General features: G+C 39.7%; 1 protein-coding gene across 11 annotated transcripts in view; it reads left to right on the top strand.

The window, feature by feature from the left end:
* Positions 1 to 2,152: 2,152 nt before the first annotated feature.
* The window catches only part of LOC121952532 (band 4.1-like protein 1), a 142,131-nt gene continuing 124,469 nt past the window's right edge, over positions 2,153 to 19,814 (top strand). For 2 of the 11 annotated variants that reach the window (XM_042499315.2, XM_088083840.1), the window contains exon 1: positions 2,153 to 2,353. The gene's annotated coding sequence lies outside the window, so the exon portion shown is untranslated. The remainder of the gene's footprint in view (positions 2,354 to 19,814) is intronic. The other 9 variants (XM_042499291.2, XM_042499299.2, XM_042499324.2 and 6 more) reach the window with 7 other exon arrangements.

The raw sequence follows: 19,814 nt of genomic DNA, 5'->3' as shown, positions 1-19,814 counted from the left end.
CCTGGTCCTGGTCATCATCTCTTTACATCTCCACCTGCAGACAATAATGGTGCTTTTTTTTTTATTAAACAGACTGGCTTTGAAGTAGTTATAATTGATTTGTCTTTCTGTAAGTTATACCCTCTTATGTGTATTAAGAGCTTCAAAGCACAGATCAATGGATAAATACTTCAAATGTTTTCATTTGTGTTGGCTAAAATAGCATGGTGCACTGTGCATACAGATCCTCTTTAGGAAATAGCCAGAGCACAGGAACGTAGCCACTAAAAAACATTTGATGTCCTTGAGGCAGACATGCTTTTTAAAAGCAGTTATCAAATTCCAAGTTAAATACAAGTGGCCCGTAAAGGAGGGCCCTCACAGTATGTTTTCATGTTGAGATTTGAAATCTGGACTTCTTTTATTTAATTGGTGAAGACACCTTTATGTCTTGTGGCCTGTTGGGCTCAAACATCATTTCACATATGCAGCTCTGTCAGAGAAAGAGTCTTAAAGATCCAACCCTGAACAAAATGTAATTATAAAGACTGAATATGATAATGATGCGCATCATATGGCTTTCACAGTCAAGAGATCACAACCCAAATGAACACCTGGGCATGCAGCTGTAATTGAACAGATGATGTGACACATACCTCAACCACTGAAAGATGTCTACTGAGACACTGTATGATTTGTCACCCATTTATAGATCAGACGTTATAAGGAGATATAAATAAGGCCAGATTAACCTGCCTCAGGGCCTCAGGGCAAAACCAAGATACTGTGCACCTATTATTATCTGGCTCATTAGCAACTAAATATTCCCTTTTGTTCTTTTATTCTTTTCTTTTTACAATTCTGTAACATAAGTTGAAAAAAGTAGTTATATAATAATAAGTACTTTTTCCTTTGCTTTTCCTTTTTTCTTTTTTCCTTAAACAGTTTTCTCTAGCTTTTTAATAAACTATCTGCAAATTTATTGCAATTTGTAGAACTTGTTTTTTTTCTTCCAGAATTCCTTGTTTCCTTTTACCCATGTATTTAAGAGAAATAAAAACACATTTGCTCAGTGTTAAATGGGTTAAATACTTGAGAAAGGCATCTGAAAGCAGTGCAAGAAAATTGCTGTTGCTCCAGGTTTCAAAGGGTTAAAATGTCTAGGGAAAAAAGAAAAAAAAAGGGGAAAATTATATATAAAATTATCATAACCACATATTAAAAATGATGTTACGTGTATGCCTTTAACCTTTCATTTGCTGCTGGGTAGAATACTTTAACATAAATTATGCCTGAGAAACAGGGAGAGTAAAAGTGTGCCAACCTATCCCAGTCTCCCCTAGTGAGCTTATGATAACATTAGGCTACTGTGTTGCTGTAATATCATTACTAAACCTATCTTAGCACTCATTATAACCCTGCTTATGTGAGGAAATGTCAGTGATTAATCAATCAGCAACAGTAACTCCTCATCGGTGATTAATGATATCAAACTCAGCTAGCTTTTCAAAATAAAAGAACGTTGATTCACCAGGCACAGTGGTAAACTGATAAGCCAACCTCCGCATATTGCTTCCTGTTATTATTTTTGTTTACAGCAGTGGGCGACTCGCTGCCCTTTGTGCTAATAAATTTCATCATCTCTGTATGCAAAGGTGAGGGGAGTCGGCGGCAGTGCGTTTGTTAGCAGTGGACTTAAGTGATGAAATCAAAGGGATTGTGCCATCCTGACGACACTGCGAGAAATAACAGCAACTCCTCTGATGTAGTGCCGAAGCTTTAAATATTTAATTAAAAGCAAGAGAAGGGGATGTGTGCCTAAAAATGAAACATCTTCTCCAGCTCGCTCCAACAATCCAAATATATATATATATATATATATATATATATATATATATATATATATATATATATTTTTTTTTTTTCATGGCGCTCATGCGATTTGCCTCATTCATGTACCTGACAAAAATCACTGACACGTAGGTGCAGCGGCTTGTGGAAACAATGTGGGGTTATGTCATCGTGCCGGAATATTTCCGCATGTTTATTGAGATTTCAGTACTTGTTGACAGAGCGAGGTATTTTTGTAGGAATGACACAATTGGCTTTACCCGCCTCCCCCCATCAGACTGTATACGTGTGTGTGCGTGCGTCTTCCTCCCTCCTGACTCCCTCACTGCATCTGACAGTGTCCCTCCCTCTTTCTCTCTCCTCCTCCTCCCTCTCTCATTAGGCTTTTCACCGGCAAAACACCAACACACTCCCTTTCCCTGTAGCCGGGGAAGAAACGCGAAGCGGCGGCAGGAGCAGGATTGACCTCCCCCGCGGTGCGCACCATCCATGGTCCTCCCCTGGATGTCTGTCTGACAGGAGGGTATGTTGATCATATTTTTTCCCCTTCACTGCTAGTTTACTCATGTCGTAATGAATCCAAACGATTTGTTGAATGTCGCGGTCTTGAAGGCTTCCTTGTTTTACGCGTAATTCATCAATGATTGCGGCGCTTTGTGATATTCTCTTTGTGCTTCAAGCTGCAGCGGTGAAATGTGTACATTTTCGCATGGACTTTGCCCGCTGTCTTGCCGTCCTGTGCTGGGGGATGAATATTGTGGGAATGAAGGAGAAGCAGAACAAGTTGTTGCGTCGTTTTGAGCCCATTTGCTCTGTCAGTGTTGACAGCAAACCAGGTACTTAGACCCCCCCCCTCCAGTGTCCTCTCTCCTGTCCGGACAGCCACTCAAGACTAAACATGATGGTCCTACCTATACCATAGCCCTCATTTTTTTCAATTTCGAGGTCTGTTTAAGTTGTGGTGAGCTGCAGAGATCAGCTGTTTTCTTCTCCTTTCAGTTTGTGTCTCAGCCTGTCAGGGTGAACTGGATCTGCTTTTGCCTTAGTCAGTGTATTTTCCAACACACCCATCACTAATTATGCAACACTGACAGATGCACACACACTGAGGACTTACACAGTGTTGCCATTGTCACACCCTCTCATCAACACCACCACACAAAGTGTTCGCCTTTTGAAGCAAACTTGAAGAATTTGTAGCTCATAGTGTTGGGCCCTTTTGTACTCAGTGTAATAATTTGTCGGTGATGTGTAAATGGTGTAAAATACGTACTGCAGCTGAGTGCTGTGGAGATGTGTGGCTGCAGAGGTGAAGCACCACTCTGCTTGTGTTTGCTTGCATGCTCTGGCAGGTCCGTGTATGGAAATGGTCTCACCTTTGCCCCCCCTGGCTTTTGTGGAATTACATACAGTATTAATTAGGAATGTGTCAACTAAGGGCGTAAATTTCGTTTCAACAGTTGGAGGGCACATGTGGAATCTTGGGTTTGAGAGTCTTCCACTAGAAAATATAGAGAATCAAACATGTAAAAAAGTATTTCAGTCCATGAAAGATAATAAAATTAGGCTGGCTATGCAGTAGAAAGACACACATACTTTTGAAATTGGTGCTACATGACCAGAGAAGGCAGAGAAAAAGCTTTTTTCAAAAGGTAGAAAACCTACAACTACCAGAATGCACTGCGCCACACCACACCAACAAATGGTCTTGCCAGAAGGTGACATTAATGCACACTCATTTCATGCAATAGCCACCTGCTGGTAACAATTTCGTATTACAGTTAAATGGTAAGCTAAACACTTTTCTGAAACCATTCAAGGCAAGATACACAAACTCAGTAAGAAAATCTTGGTTCCTACTTGGTTCAGCTCCGCTTAGTTTTACTGTTTGATCTCAGTTTTTTCAGCCTTTGTTTTCACTGTGAAGGAAACAGTATGGCGCCCACTTCTTGTTCACTAACACTCACTAAACAGCTAAACAGGGCACTAAAATATATTTCTAAAAACATTTTAGATGAAAAATAAGCAGTGCAGTAACATAATCTTGTTTTGGTCGGAGTTTGGTCTGAGTTTGAAGGGGGCGGATCTGTCTCTTGATCCACTTTTATACTCTTCGTGTCCGCAATGGTGGCATGGGTGGCGGGCAAAACAAAAAATGCAAAAGCACATCGTAGTTTGAGGAACAGCCCAAGAGTCAGTGAAACAATGTCAGATGACAAGTTTTGCATCATCTTAGATTCATGCACTGGTTAGATTGAGGGAAGTTAACCATGTTTCATTGACACACACTCCCCACATTGTTTCGATACAAAGCTGGTTGACAGTTGACAAAGAATCTCTTTATTTTTGCACATTCTGGTGAAATTTTATTCACCAACTTGTGCCTTTTCTGCATCATTGTATGGTGGAAATTTCTAGTTTTGTAAAGATAAAAGTCACCTGTGACTCCTGTTAATGTTTGATGGGACAAATGCACAGGTTCTAAATATTGAGGGGTACATGTCCCCTTTGCCCCCCCCTCCCCCTGGAATCTATGCCCATGTACAGGCTGAGTTTACTATTGGGCCATTGGGATATTTACTTGATAGTTGTGCACCTCTAGCTAGCTTCATCAACTATATGTCTTTGTGTCTTTTTTAATAAGTCATTTGCAATTTGATGATCTTTAAGTCTTTTGCAATCAACTTGCATTGCAAATTTCCCAGGATAGTTCCATAAAAGCTCTATTGAATGGCTCTTATTATATTTCTAACTGTATTGGTTTGTCATGTCCTTGCATTTCTGCAAGTCACACCACGTGTGGCTCTGCTCCTCTGCAGCACTGTGGCCTGCACCCTGTAGCCGTACAGGTGGGCTTACAATACTTTGTCACGCTCTTCCTTCAGGCCGCACACGCTGTCAGCCTCATCTGGCAGACCTGCTGTCACACAGCATCTATGTCGTTAACATCGGACACTCCTGTGCCTGCTGTGTCAGGCTTGCCGAGTCACCCCCGCCAACCAGTCTCCCTCAGAGTATCACCTGATGCTTCTCCTCCCACCCCTCTTAAATGCCAGGGAGCCATTACCTCATCCCAGCAGCACCATTTTTCTCCACTGTTTGCTCATCAGCACTACGAAATAAATTCATGATCACAGAGTTCAGACGCATCACAGTGAATCCAGCTCAAATATTCCATATGCCTTTTCAGTTTTAATGTGGTGTATGCTTGCACAAAGTCGCGCTACTACAAGTCAGTGTTGGTGCGTGAGTTCAGATGCCCAAGGGTGCTGCTGGGATTTCACAGCCCAGCATGCTGCCTGCCACAATTTGCAATTCAAATGAGCATGTATGAGGCATCCAGTGAGGCTGAAGCGGCCCTCCTCTCCTCTGTGTCTCATTGGAAGCAATCATTTCTCACACTTGCAAGTGAACTCAACCATTTCTTATTGACTTCTCCGTTATTGGCTTCTCAAGTGTCACAGAGGGAAAATATTCTTTAGGTGGCCATCGTAACCTGAGTCATAGTTTCTTTTGTAAAGCTCTTAGCACATGCAGGGAATGCTGCATAATTGTGCGGGGTCACCCTGATGTTACTGATGATGATGCCAAAGCATGCAGGGGCTGTGTGTGTGTGGGTGTGGGTGTATGTGTGTTCTGCACTTGTCATTGCTGTTGGCCCAGTTGAATGTACTTTGACTCGCCATGTTTTTGTAGCCTGGTGAGCACGGTCACGTCTCTTCCTGCCTGCTAAACACCAGCAACCAATCACACTAGCATACACACACACAATTCCACATGCACACGTACACGCACACGTACGCACGTGCACACACACACATACACGAACACACACACACTCATTTGTATTTCTGTACTTTTAAGGTGCCTTAACTAACCTCTCTAACCTGATGAATGAAATTATATATAATATTGTCCATAGGATTGTCAGTATAGCAGCCCCCATTCTCATACTATTTATATTTCCAGCAGAACCCATTCATTGTGTTGCATTCTGTCAATGCAGCATTCAAATTGCATACCCAGACACAAGGGATTCATAGGAAACAGTGCATGCATGTAGCACACAAGACGTGATAAGGAAGATAAAAGCTGATGCATATGCATATTTTGGAGGACAACATTTGATATGAGTTCAGATTTACAGTTACAAAACAATAAGGCTGATGGACTTGTGTGAAAAGGATTCGTAGAAAAAGTCAGAACTGGTCCACAATTGCTGAGATATCCTAACTTTCAGTTGCTAGTCTTAGTCAAGCTTTAAAAGCAACTCAGGAATAATGCAGACCCTCCCAGTCTGAATGCCATCATTTTGCAAACTTCCTGCCCCCAGTTTATAATGCAGGTTTTCTGTCCTATATCTGAAGTCTTAATCCTTATAAATTAATATTTAAATGGGACTTATATGCCATATTGCCTGATATATAGTGTTACAATGAAGGATGTTTATATTAAATGTGGATAGAGTTTCAGTGATGATGTAAACCTGCGTACAAGTAATCCCTGAACACTTTCCAAAATAGTTTTTCTACTCTACAGTTCTTTGTGTGGTCTTCTGTTCCATTACACTAAATGTAAGTACATAACATCAGCTAATCATGTGAACTTGGTGGCTAAGTTTGTAAAGTTCTCCCTGATTTTGGATCCTATTCCTGCCAGAAGATGTCCAGTTGTGTTTAAAAGCTTTTATTGGTAATTTTTCATGGAAAAAGTGCTGCTATTCTCTGTTAGAGTCATTCCCCGGCTGCCAGTACACATGTTGCTACTAATTCAGGGAGATATATTATCTGAAGGTCTGGTGTTGTAAATTTCTGCACAATTTCGGATCATATTCGTGGTGGAACACGTCTGGTCATGTTAAGAAGCTTTGTTGTTTTTTGTGTTTAAATTAAAAAGTGCTGCTATTCTCACAGTCAATTCTCTGGTTGCAAGTATGCTACATGTAGCTACATGCTACTGTTAATTTCTGTCTGATTTTGGATCATATTGTTGCTGGAACATGTCAGGATGTCTGTAAAAAGCTTTTATTTGTGATTTATTTGTGATTTTCTTTTGGTAAAAGTACCTCTATTCTCCGTTACATTCATTCTTGCTGCTGCTAGTACACTGCTACAAGTAGCTACATGCTAGCAAGAGGGAAATATGTAATCTTGGCTACTGAAGCTGTTAATATCCCCCCAAATTTGGATCAGATTCCTGCTGGAACATGTTCGGTTGTGTTTCGAAGCTTTTATTGATGATTTTTCAGGCAAAAACTGCCACTATTCTCTGTTGCAGTGCAGATGAGGGAGACCATTCAGAGCAGATAAGGTTTCAGACATGGGTAAATACAGGTGGTCAAGCACAGACAGTATAAGGAAAAAAGTCTTTTTTGATCATTAAAGCATTAAACATGTTCTGTTACAAACCTTCAATACAGGTTTGAACCTAAAAATGAGCATAATACGTCCTCTCTAAGACTTTATGCACGTACACATTGTTTACACATCATGAAACTAATACTTGATACCTGATAGCTGATGAGCAGCACTGTGTCATTGATTGCTGGCTGTAATTGCAAAACTACAGTGATACAGTGCGCTGCAGCTTTGTGTTTGTTTACCCAATATGCCTAATCTTAGACTCAAATCTCTGTTTTACATGCTTTTTTATCAGCTTTGTTTGGAATAATCAAAAGAGGATAACACAACATTCTGCAGCCAATGTAATCACGGTGCCTGCGTGCTTTTGTTTTAAGGGGAATTGTATGAGTTTCATCAGTATGCAGCATATGCTGCAATCCGGTCAGAGTCTTGATAGGACTTAAACATGACATCGTTTCACTGCATGGTCTTTGATAGCCTGTTGGGGCTTCCAGCAACACTGTCCACAGGTATTTGCGGCGGTCAGATCCCCTCTATCTCCTCCTATTGAGGGGTCTCTTACCAAGCTGGTTGCAATCCTGTTGCTGTCTCTCTGATCTGGGCTTTATTTTTAGCTTAGGTTTTTTACTCACACAGCTTTTAGCGATTTATCGCCTTCCTCAGATTGCATCATTCTGTATGAACTCGGATGTGAGAGGAGAGAAAGAGAAGCTATTTCATGGCATGAGGCAGGTTTATTTCACCATTCTATTTCCCACCTTCAGTCATATAGCTCTTCACAGTTGATGGGAAGCATCACTTTGTCCTTCTGAAGGGGAGGCAGGGAGCTTTACCCTGAGAGGCAGCGGCGGCAGCAGCAGCGCGGCTTGCCTCAGCCTGATGATTACAGTGAGTCAGCAGGTTCTCCATTTTTTCCCCCCTCTTCTTCCTTTGCATACCTACGCTCGTCTCCCTCGCTCCCTCGCTCCCTCTCCACTTCCTTCTTTGAACAAATCCCCTGCCTCTCAAGGATGAGACTCATCATGTTGTTGTCTGGCTTTGATCTGGTGCAATGATACCCATAATGCCACTCATTTTTGCCTCCCCGCAGTAAAGCCGAATTTATATTTCAGGCAAAGTTGTGGGGAAAGACAATACATCTTCTGAGGCTGTTTCTGGTGCCTTCAATGTGGTCTGCAGTGGAAACAGTCCTCTCCAGCTATTTTGGCCTCCTCCAACAAACCAAGCCAGCAGCCATTGTTTTCTTTTGGCCACTTCACACTTGGCAATCTTTAATTAGAGCCTCTGCATTCAACAGTTGTGGAGGAAGCCTAATTCCATTGTTGGTGCGTCCATTTCCCCGATGATTAGAGTGTGTGCAATTGCCTGCACATTGTGGTAAGCTGGTGAATTGAGGGGAAAAATAGTCTGTGCTAAGGTCGATCTTAGTGCAAACTATTTATAAATACATAATACAAGACCTAAAAAAAGGATTAGGAGAGATTAGAGCTGCCAAAAATTCACTACAATACCACACTTACTGCTGCTGCTAGTGAGGAAAAACCCAGATTTGCACAATTTTATTTTTAACAGCATGATGGAGGTATAATAAAGTGAAGCGTGAGGACGATGGTCCCATGGTAGTTGTACTGTGATTAAAAACTGTTGCTGCTGTATGTGGTTAATGAGATATGCAACTCTGCTGAGGAAGGTGGCTACGCTCTGACCCTGCATTATATTTCATTGGTAATTAGTGAAATATTAAATTATTAAAGGATGATTGTTTGCCAAATGCCCAGTGAAGCAGGTGGGAGTAGTCTGCATGCGGACTGTGGCTGTCTGTCTGCACATTGGATAGCAGCCGCTTTTTCTCAGGGAGAGAAATTAAGGGTCGCGTTAGCGTAGTTTGTTGCAGTGGTCTGTGGAGGAGTAGATACACAGACTACTCCCAGTCCCTGTTGGCCCGTCGTGTGGCTTCTAAACTGGTCAGACAGGTTGGGAGGCAGATCCAGACACAGCTGCAGTCATTACTCTACACTTTGTACGCTCACACTTGCTGTGTTTGTTTACAGCTCTCAGTAATAATCTGTTGACACGTGTGATGCATCTCCTGTGTGTTCTCTGTGTGCTTCATGCATTTTGGTATGTTGCACAGTCTTGCATATTGCTGTGTTTGCAGCATAGCAAAGTATCAACTGTAATGTGTGTGGGTGCGAACGCATACACACAATGCAGAAATACATTGTATGTGTGTACATAGTCATTCTTCCATCACACCCCCATCAGCGTGTTACATTTTTAGATTATAAATGACATTTCTTCTGTATGTGGTGTGTCTTGTCATGTTATTAGTCATGTTGACCATTTCATTCTTGGCAAATTGGCACTGGCACTAATGAAACTATGCAGAATTAGCGTTTAGTGTTGTCATATTGGAAATGCTAACTTTCTATACATTTGGCACAAATGTTGACTTGAACTCAAAGATGAACTATATTAATTTTTGTGGTCAGAGGTCAAAGGCCAAGGTCACGGGAACCTCAAAAAAAAAAAAAAAAATTTGTCCTGAACTCAAGAATTAATATGAATATATATATATATTCATGTAATTATGGCAGAATTTCACACAAATGTCTAATAGGATAAAATGAGGAGGTAATGATGTTTTATAACCAAAAGATCAAAGGTCACTTCACTGTGACATTTTAATGTTCTGTTCTGTGTAATGTTCTAACTCAGGAGAAGAAGGTAAGGCATTTGGTCCGATACTGAATGGGTGACACTAATCTTGAAACTGTGCTGATTGCGTAGTTCGTGCCAGGTTGAAGATGTGTGTGAAGCATTCATTTTTTTTATAATTTTCTTCCTAGCAACAAAATCCAAATTTGAAGCTTTGACAGCTGTCATGGCTACATATGAGTTTGGACAGACATGGATGTAAACTGTAACTGCAACTTGACTGGTTTTCGGAGGGATAAAACCAAGAGGTAGTAATTCCAGTTGCTTGCAGTAAACATCAACAATAAGAGAGAGTGAGGAAGTGCGTTGGTAATGTTGTAATGATAATGCATAAATCAGTATCGAAACAGTTTTGAATATTCAGAAATGCATCAATAGATCAATATTTTTGACAACACTATGAGCTATCAGTGCTTTTTTACAGTATACCCATAGATGTTACAGGCTGCTGTCATTGGATTACTTTGATACTGAAGTTATTGCTTTTTTCTTATAGGTCTAAGCAGATTTCTGGAACTCTTTCCAGGATGTACATCAGAGATAAAATGACATCTGTGGGTGTCACACTGAATCTAAAAATATGTATTATCATGTCTCTGTGTTCAGGATTGACAGGGTTAGGAGTCAGAGAAGTAGTTTGGATGCAAATTGCAGCAATCAGTTATTAAGGGTTTTAAAGTAAATGAATTGCCTGCATGATGTGTATGTCACAGCCACAGCTGCTGCCAAAACTGTTGACTTTGTTGGTGAGCAGCCAAATCAGCAGGACAAACTACAATAATTCACTTCCTGTTGTTTTTAGAACACTGGCATGCACCTGTCCCTCTCTCCTCATGCAGTATCTCTTTGCTTCATGTCTGCCCCTCTACGCACTCCTGTTAACTGTCTCTACACAGGGAGCACCTCACAGTTTGAAATCTGCTACTATCAAAGCAGCCATAATGTTTTAAACTTGCATTAATTTGCACTCTCAACTCATGCCACCATCACAAAACATAAAAGTACACATGATCTTCACTGTGATGAACTGTCAGAGAAAAGTCTACACGCTGTTATACTGACAAATGCAAGAGTCGAATATCTTGTTGTAAATTTAAAAAAAAAAAAAGTTCTTTGCTTCAGAAGAATTAGCTCCACTATTTAGCTCACATTGAGTTACGGTAAGTGTAACTACAGCTCATGCAGTATAGCCTTCATACTTGTTTGAGCTGCATGCTCTGTTGTTCCCCTTTACTGCCTTGTTCCTCTGTGTGCCAATAAGCATCCTCTCACCTCATTAATAAGACGGTTGATTTATAATCAGAGCAGGCACTTGCATCTGCAGCGAGCTTCTTGATGAAATCATAAAGTGATTTCTGCTGCAGCATCATTAGCCAGCCTTGCTGGGAATGTGTCGATACTAAAGCCAGAATACAGTTTACAACAAATCCCAAAGTCATGCGCACTAAGCAGCAATGGTTTGTAGAGAAAACCTTTTGTATTTTGTGGCGGTCAACCCCTGCAACCCCCAGAATTACATTTTTGTATTACTAAATTGTTTTTATAATTATGTTTTGGTGACAGTGTAATTGCTGTTTGAACTAGAGACAATGTTTCTTTGACTTTTTCTGGACTACACTTATTCACAGTCATGGTCGATGTGGATGGTGGCTTAGGTTTAGGCAACAAGCACTTTGTTTAAGGTTAGGGAAATATTGTGATGTTGGTTAAATGTTTTCAGGAGGAAATAAAAAAAGAAAAGAATGCTATAGTTACTACAAGTGAACAGTGTGTTGAAGTCTGCCTATTTTGGCATAAAACCAATCAAATATGTTTACAGTGAACATTTCTTTGATACCTCAAATTTTTGCAGCTTGTGAATTAGGTACACTAATTAGTGACATTTCCTCATTCATCCACATACATTGATATGATAAGAAAAATGTATGTATGACATCTAATGAATCAGTGCCAAGTTAAGTAGTCTAAAGTTTAGGAACATTAAGTTATGTAGGTGAGGTTAAGGAACTTTAAGTTATGGAGGTTAAGTTCAGAACATTAAGATGTGTAGGTTAAGTTTAGGAATGTGAAGTTTAGAAATGTTAAGTTACGTAGGTTAAAATTGAACGTTAAGTTACGGATGTTAAGTTTAGGAACGTCAAGTCATCTAGGTTAAATTTAGGAACGTTAAGTTACTTTGGTTAAGTTTAGGAATGTTAAGTTACCTAGGTTAGCTTTATAAAAGTAAAATTATGTAGGTTAAGTTTAGGAATGTTTAAGGAAGTTATGTTATTAGGTCTTGGAAAGTGAAGTTTTCTTAGTTAGGTTTAGAAAAAGAAACATGGTTGGGTGTCATCATGTTAAAATAAGTCAAAGGTTATTTGGTTTAACATGAGGCACAAACACTGGTCTCTTGGGGGAAAGTCCTGAAATTGTTTGACCCATGGACAAGCCGGACCTACACTTCATGGGACTTTCACTCTTTATTCTACTTCCTCCTTTACTTCCGTCAGAACATTCATCTGGTGGTAGGATGTGAATTCTGGTGCAATGCTTTTCATAGGTATATACACAAAGTGCATAGGAATATCCTGCCTCATTATGTTAAAAGACCACGTAATTTTCTTGGCAATTTCCCTCAAACATATTTTGTGTTTCAAATTAGTTGCATATAAATGTAATTTTTTGGAGACGTGGCTGACTTCTGCCTGAAACTGCTGTGTGTTTAATTTTTGATCAATCATGTTGTTATCGCACCCTGCACAACACTCTCATTTCCTCCCCACCTGCACTCAAGAGTTGTAAGGCCACTCCTCAGTTGCAGAAACCACTCATTGTTTTGGCATTAGCAGCTTCTTCTGTGATAATCGGCTGGGTTTTTTTTTCAACTGAGGGCTTTTTGCTAATTGCTCCATGGTTTTTAGAGCATTTTTTTGGGGCCGGTAAAATGTTAACTCTGCACGTACTGATCATTAATGGATTCTCTGTCAGTCATCGATTTTTCTTCTCTTTTGTTTTTATGTTGGCAGCGATAATGAGAGGCTCCTTTATAATTCATGCCATGATGGATGTCCCTCTGGTAGCAGTTTTCATGCTGCAATCTCACCAGACACTTCTACGCCAGCAGCATGCTGCGCTGCCAAACACTCCAGTCCACTGATTCAGATGCTTGGTGTTGGCTTTCAGCTGCCATCTAGCAAACCACACTCTGTTGTCCACATAGTAGTGGTGCTTGGCAAACGGCTGGCTCTACCCTGAAAAGTTTACCAGACAACTTTAAAATGTTCTTTATCGACTTGCTTTTTCAGCCTTGGTTTCTCTGTGTCTCTCCCCGTCTATACTTTAACAAATAGCATTGAGCTCCTTGTTCAGCATCTTTTCAAAACCCCTGACACTGACACCAATAACACAGAGAGCTCCTGTAGCTTCCTTTCAGGCCCAGCACTGATCCTAATAAGGAGATGAATGGCTCTATACAAACACTAGAGTGAAGCTAGGGACTGGATGTATGCCCACTGCCTCTCTCTTTCTCTGTGTGCTGACTGAGGGTGAAAAGCCTGTTTCAGTCTCCTCTGATCTGCTTCTGTTCCTCTGCTGAACTGGTCAGTGGTCAGCTCAGGTGTGGACAAAAGGGGACAACAACTCCCACAGCTCCTGGACAGGGCAGAGAAAATAGTTTTCTTTAAGTGAAAGCCAAAAGACACACACAGGCTTGATGTGTTTGAGTATTGAGTGGTAGTGCTTAAAAATGACCAAACAGGTGACTGCATAATGAAAGAAAAATTGGCTAACTAGATGGACTAGCTGCCCTACTAATGTACTTTAGTAAAACGTACAGGTCAATATTTTTGAAAATCAGTTCACAAAATGCAAAAAATCTTGGCTTTCTCTGAATAACACAAGCTCTTTAATGGTGTATAATAATATACTTTAAAACTGGGTAGTCAATGAAGGGGAGAATGGGGTCAGTTGGTACATTTTTGTATCAACACAAAATAACTCTCCATTACTCACAGACCTCTTGAACAAAATGAAAACAATTTAATCAATGAACAGACATAAATGTCTGCCAACAATGTATCAAGTTTTTTAAAGCCCAACCCAAACAATAAAGGCAGTTTTGTTAAATGCAACTCACGAGGCGTGCATTTTTCTCCAAATTCCACCTCCTGGTGATAGCTGGGAAAAGAGGGTACACATTACTCTGGGCTTAAAAAAAAAAAAACTAAGAAATTGAAGATTAATGTATTTACATCACGGGATTTTGCAGGGGCAAAAAAGGGTTTCTTAGAGAAGATTCTTATTGACTTCACAGTGGGTCTTATTCAGTTAGGAAAAGCTTTTGTTTTGTTTTTGTCTACTGTTGTTGATTCGTAACAACATAAATACTGTAAACAATTCTTTCAGGGAGAGCAGTCACACTTTTGTCTCCTGTGCTATAGCTACAAACAAAAATTCAGATAACACTAGCATCAACTGATAAGCCAGACAATCAGATTTTAAGCTCTTTGTTTTTATTTTGCATAACTAAAAACAGTATAGTAGAAAAATACCAAAAGAGCCAACAATTAACACACAAGCTGTAGATTTCAGAGCTGTGAATAAGATGTAAGGAATAGTTGGAAGCTCTCCACTTTTAGGTTAAAAGTGAAGAAAGTGTGACTGAGTTTAGGCATAGTAAATGGCATAGGCATAGTTGCTTTCTAAATTTCTAAAAAGGCACTGTCCCTCTGTCCCAACTGACCCCTCTCTCCCCTACTACTACCTAGATTGGCTAGCTTGCTTGCATCAAACTTTAAGGAACTGAAAAAAAACACAAGAATATAGTTTGATAGAAATTACTAATGGGCCTAGTTACTTTCAGAGTAAGAAATGTCAATGCAAAAATGCTAATCACTAGTCTGGGATATTAAAAAAAACAATAAAAAATGGAAAATGTATGCTGGTACATCTCTTAGTGCAAGATGTGTCATCAAACATATTAAAACTTTAGTTAAAAATAGAAAAGAGAGGGTTATTATGGATACATTAAAAGTACTGTCTGTTTTTCTTTTAGACTAATAAAGTCACAAGACACATGATAACCTGAGGGAATATTTTTTTTACTTTTCAGAGTCTCCAAAGCTCCAAATATTGCCCAGTACTCTCTCTGCACCAACTGCTAGTCCACAAGGTTCCCAAAAGAATACACGGTTTGTGTTACATGGTGGCAGTTTGTTGGACAGGGGGAAAATGTGTGCCACAGGTGGAATACAGAAACTGTGGCTGTGATCTTTGGGGCTCTGTGCAACAATCGGGGATCTGAGCTTTTAATTTGCTATGAGTGGGGAATAAAATATTTGGAGGAAGGCAAGACTGTAAGAAAAGGTTGTTTTAAACCCTGCTTTTACACTGTGCTTTAACACTGGGAAATAATCAGCAGATGGCTTTTACACCCACAGTGTCAGTTTGATGTTATGTATTGCTATCCTCAAGCACATTTCAGAGCTATATTAAAAAACACTCTTATTTTAGAAATGGGAAAAAGCTCCTTTAAAGATGCACTGAGTTCTAAAAGCAACAATGATACAGATTTATGTATATTATTCAGCTCCCTGTTGCATTTAGAAAGAGAAAAACAAAATAAAATCACTGAATGCTGATAATTCATCGGCTCACACTTTATCCTTTCCACCAAGATGAACTGCAAAAGAACATCAATGCTGTTTTTTAAAAAAATATGATATAATGTTGGGAAGGGTTTGCAGGTGTTTTATCACACCTTGTACTCCGTTGACAACATACAACAAGATGAGAAAAGACCGTTATTGGAAGTCATATCTGTGGAGGAATATGAAATCGGTGAACGATAAAAGCCGAGGAATTCTTCAAGATATTGTCTTTGCTCTTATTTATTTTTCTCAAAAGCGAGTGGGAAGCTCTCGCCGTAAATGTTTCCCTTGCAAAGTGGTTTGCATTTGCACATGTTGCGTAACAGATAGGGAAATGTGGGAGTGAAACGGTGCACTGTCACATTGTTGCTGGGATTATATATATTTCTGCTTTTCCTCAGTAGCACTCTGTCATTCTTTTTATGGCATATCTGCTCCCTTGCTTTAATTGCACATCAGGAGAATAAATCATGTGTGGATTTATCCAGAAAATGGAATAACTCTCTCCCACAAGGTAGGGTTTTACGAAGAATTAAACTCACTGGAGCTGGATAAAGACAAACCTAATTCAAGTGTTTAATGTAATTTGGCAGCTTCCTGTTAACCGCTTCTGTAACACTTAACAAAAGAAGTCCAGGTTTTTGTTTGTTTTTGGAGTGGGACTGTATTTAGAAATGGATGTTAGTGCTTCTGGTCACTTACTGTTTAGCCCAGGAGCAAACTTGACTGTGTCTCTACACACCTGAGTCATCACTGCTCACCATTAGTCAAGAACTCTATTTTGCTTGTTCTGTAGTGTGCCTGACACCACCCTTATTTTAGCCTCTGGCTGTCTGTGAGCTTCGCTGATTATTTTAGGCCTGTCTGACTTGTAGCTACACTGTCTTTTCCCAAGGAGCCAGCCATCACTCAAGGACGTATGAGTCGCCCAGAACTCTGGATTAAAAAATTGAAAGGCAGCATAGGTGTTTCCGCCATTATTACTGGACCACTGAAGGGTTAAAGAGATAGGCTCACACTTTCAAAAAATGTTTATTTGATAAGAGAGTGGTTCAGGAATAAATTCTAAAACCCAGAAATGAGTTAGCATGTTATCACTTGTTCCCTGATCTCAAAGGTAAGGCTTTTTTATTATTGCAGTGTGAATGTTTTTGGTAGATGCCAGAAATGAGGTCTGTTTATGCTTTCACATTTTGCTTTACAGAAAAAAAAAAAAAAAGTCAGTAAATACGCCTAATTGTGAATTTTGAAGTTTCTGTGTGTCTTAATAAAAGGTGGTTGCTAACAAGTGGCTTAATGTGACTACAGACTCATTACTGGAGTGCTCTATTAAGTCATCCAACTGTAGAGCATTTCATTTATAGCCTAACCTTAGCAACTGCATTTACTTAAGTCCCCCACCTTTGTGAATTAAAGTGCATTATGCTGCATTCTTTTGTTCCTTGAAAATATTGTATTTACTGTATTCACAAATTACAAGCACATGGACGGCCCTCCAAAGTCGTAAAATTTTGAATTTTGAAATTTTGAAGATGCAGATTTGTGACGTTTAAGTGACGTTTATGGGCCAAAGAAATGGCGGAATTTACGGAAAATTAAAAAAGTATATATTTCATTATTTTGTTTCTTGTAGCCGCCATTTACTTTTAGTAGTTGCACAATTTTTCATATGTGCATGTATTAGCTGTGGCAAGCAATCAGTTTTTTTTAACTAAAGCATGGCAGGTGAGTATACGAACAAACATTTTTTTATAACATGGGTTGCGGACTTGACATCACAAAGGTCAGTGATCACATGCAAAGTGTAATATATAAAAAAATAAATATTTTAAAATGTAAATAAACTGGAAACAGCTATTAACCTCTTGTTTTAATGCCCTTAACATTAAATTGCAATTTGTATAGCTTCCATATTCCATATTCTTGCCACTTTAAGACCTCAAAGCACATAAACACAACAAAGTCAGAAGAATGAAACTCAGAAACTCTGACCTTCTGACATTACATGAATGCAGCATTAGAGGTGCTCCAAGATGGATTTTGTTACTGTCTGACAAATCCTCTGTTTCCAGTCTTTGTGCGAACTAAGCTAACTGGCTGCCGGCTGTATTTACCATAAGCTTACAGACGTGGCAGTGTTACTGATCTTCTCATCAAATTCTCAAAAACCAATAATCCTGTTTCCCAAGATGGAAAAGGTGTTGTGTCCAGTGACATGAGGATAATTATGTTTTGTGTTAACAGGTTGGACAGCATGCTCAGTCATTAGAGTATTTAAGTGAAATAAGGACTGTATTTTCCAAATGTTTTAAACACCTGACAAATGTGACAGATGTGTTTATTGGATATTTTTTGGAAGCTGTAACCGGGTAAATGTTTTTCTTGCAAAATGAGGATTTAGTCAATAATCTGCAGACTTTGTGCAGTTGCTCCTCCATCCGCCTCCGCACAATCTCAGCCAAGATGGGCTGCATGCTGCCATTACATTTATCAAATAGATAAACAAACAAAGCAAATTAGATAACTCAAGCACTGTCTCGATGACACATTTGACATTTCACTGGGATCGATACGCCCTCATCGCAGCCATGAACACGAGAACAAGTGTGCATGGATGGGTGAGGCAGGAGAGGACCATCATTATTCACTTCTCTGTGTTGCCTTGCACCTAATTGTGCAACTCTCTGTTTGAAAAACGCGTTTCATAATTCATACGTATTACATTCGCGTTTTAATTTTTCATATTTCCGGGACCGTTTCTCACTTAGAAGTGCTTCTTAGTTTCTAGTGTTCATATTTAGTTTTCTTTGTGTCTTGAAACGTCAAGAAAGAAATGTACTATTAGTGATAAAAACAGAGAAAGATTTCATTAGGAAGTCCCACTTTTGAGGATCAATGTTTATGCAACCCTAATTCATATTCACATCATACCATCAGACTGGACTGTTGACTGGAAATAGGCACACTACTTCAGAGAAGGAGCAGCAAGCGGGCTTCTAGCAAAACCTTCAGTCTGACTGCAATCCTTTTGTACTGTGTGCCTCTCTTTAGCTCCCACAAAGCCTCTCATGTCTTGCAATGTAATCTAATCTCTACTCGTCATATTTGACACTTGGACAGAAGCCACGGTGTCTTTTTAATGATGCCGGGGCCGGTTTTTGTGTTATAACTTTATGCAGGGGATAGGCCGTTAGCTTTAGGTAAGTAAACTACTTAGGAGTTACGAAAAGGTCATGGTTGATGTTTGTCGACGCACGTGACTAATGACTCACATAATATAACTGACATGACAAAATAACACAAGGATGACTTTTGCTTTCACATGGGACACCAACACCGATCTTCTGGGTCAAAGTCCTGTACTTGTTGGACCTATCCATCTATCCTCCGACCCCTTGATTTTAACGTCTAATAGAGTGATGCAGGAATTAATCCTAAAACAGGATAAGTAAAAATTTTGAATGGGTTTTTTAGATGTCTGAAATAAGGTTTGCAGGTAACACAAGCTGAATAGACTTTCATGTTTTGTTCTTTGGCGTAAAATACATCAATAAATACCCCACATCTGTCTTAAAAACAGCCTCGTTGTCATGGTGACTTTTAAGTTATGCGACCATGGTGTGGTTAGTTTTTAGCCTAACTTTTGGTTTTTGTGATTGCATTAATGCATCAAGTGGTGTTCATTTGTGAAGATTATCTTGTCAAACACAACGTGTAATTATGTGAAATGTAAATTAACCCAAAATACATTGGAAATACTTTTTCGTTCAGGGAACCTGGGCAACACTTTTTTCTGGGTCAGCCTTCAAAAAAAAGCCATCCCTGCAGTGCTTTATAATGCTGCAGTCGGGTTTACATTGGAGTTGGTTGAAAGCCTGTTGTTTCTCACACAGATGCTAAAGGGTGACTCGTGCATCTGTATCTGATGTTGAGGACCACTGACCAGGCGGCGTTTTTGACGCCTGCTCTCAGGTTCTGCTGGCCGGCCGTGGCTGCTCACTTTAGATACACATTCACATAAACCTGCATCAGCTGATAAAGTTGATCTGGTGAATGTTTAAGCAAACAGTTGCAAATTTGGAGTAACATTAGCATTCAAACTCGTGTTTGTTCACCTGATGAGTTTATATTCACTTTTTTAGCTCTGCATTGGTCTGCGCCGGGAATATCTGGCTTTCTAGCTGCCAAGTGCTCAACTCTCAGACAGTTAGTTGCTGACTTTCTTTGCCTGCTGTTTAGTGCTGGGCAGGCTGTGCATTATTTGTTTATCAGA

This window comes from Plectropomus leopardus, chromosome 2 (genome assembly GCF_026936395.1).
Source record: "Plectropomus leopardus strain MGB_pleo_1.0 chromosome 2, ASM2693639v1, whole genome shotgun sequence".
Lineage (NCBI taxonomy): Eukaryota > Metazoa > Chordata > Actinopteri > Perciformes > Serranidae > Plectropomus > Plectropomus leopardus.
The sequence above is the reverse complement of the archived record's forward strand: the minus strand, read 5'-3'. Positions and strand labels throughout refer to the sequence as shown.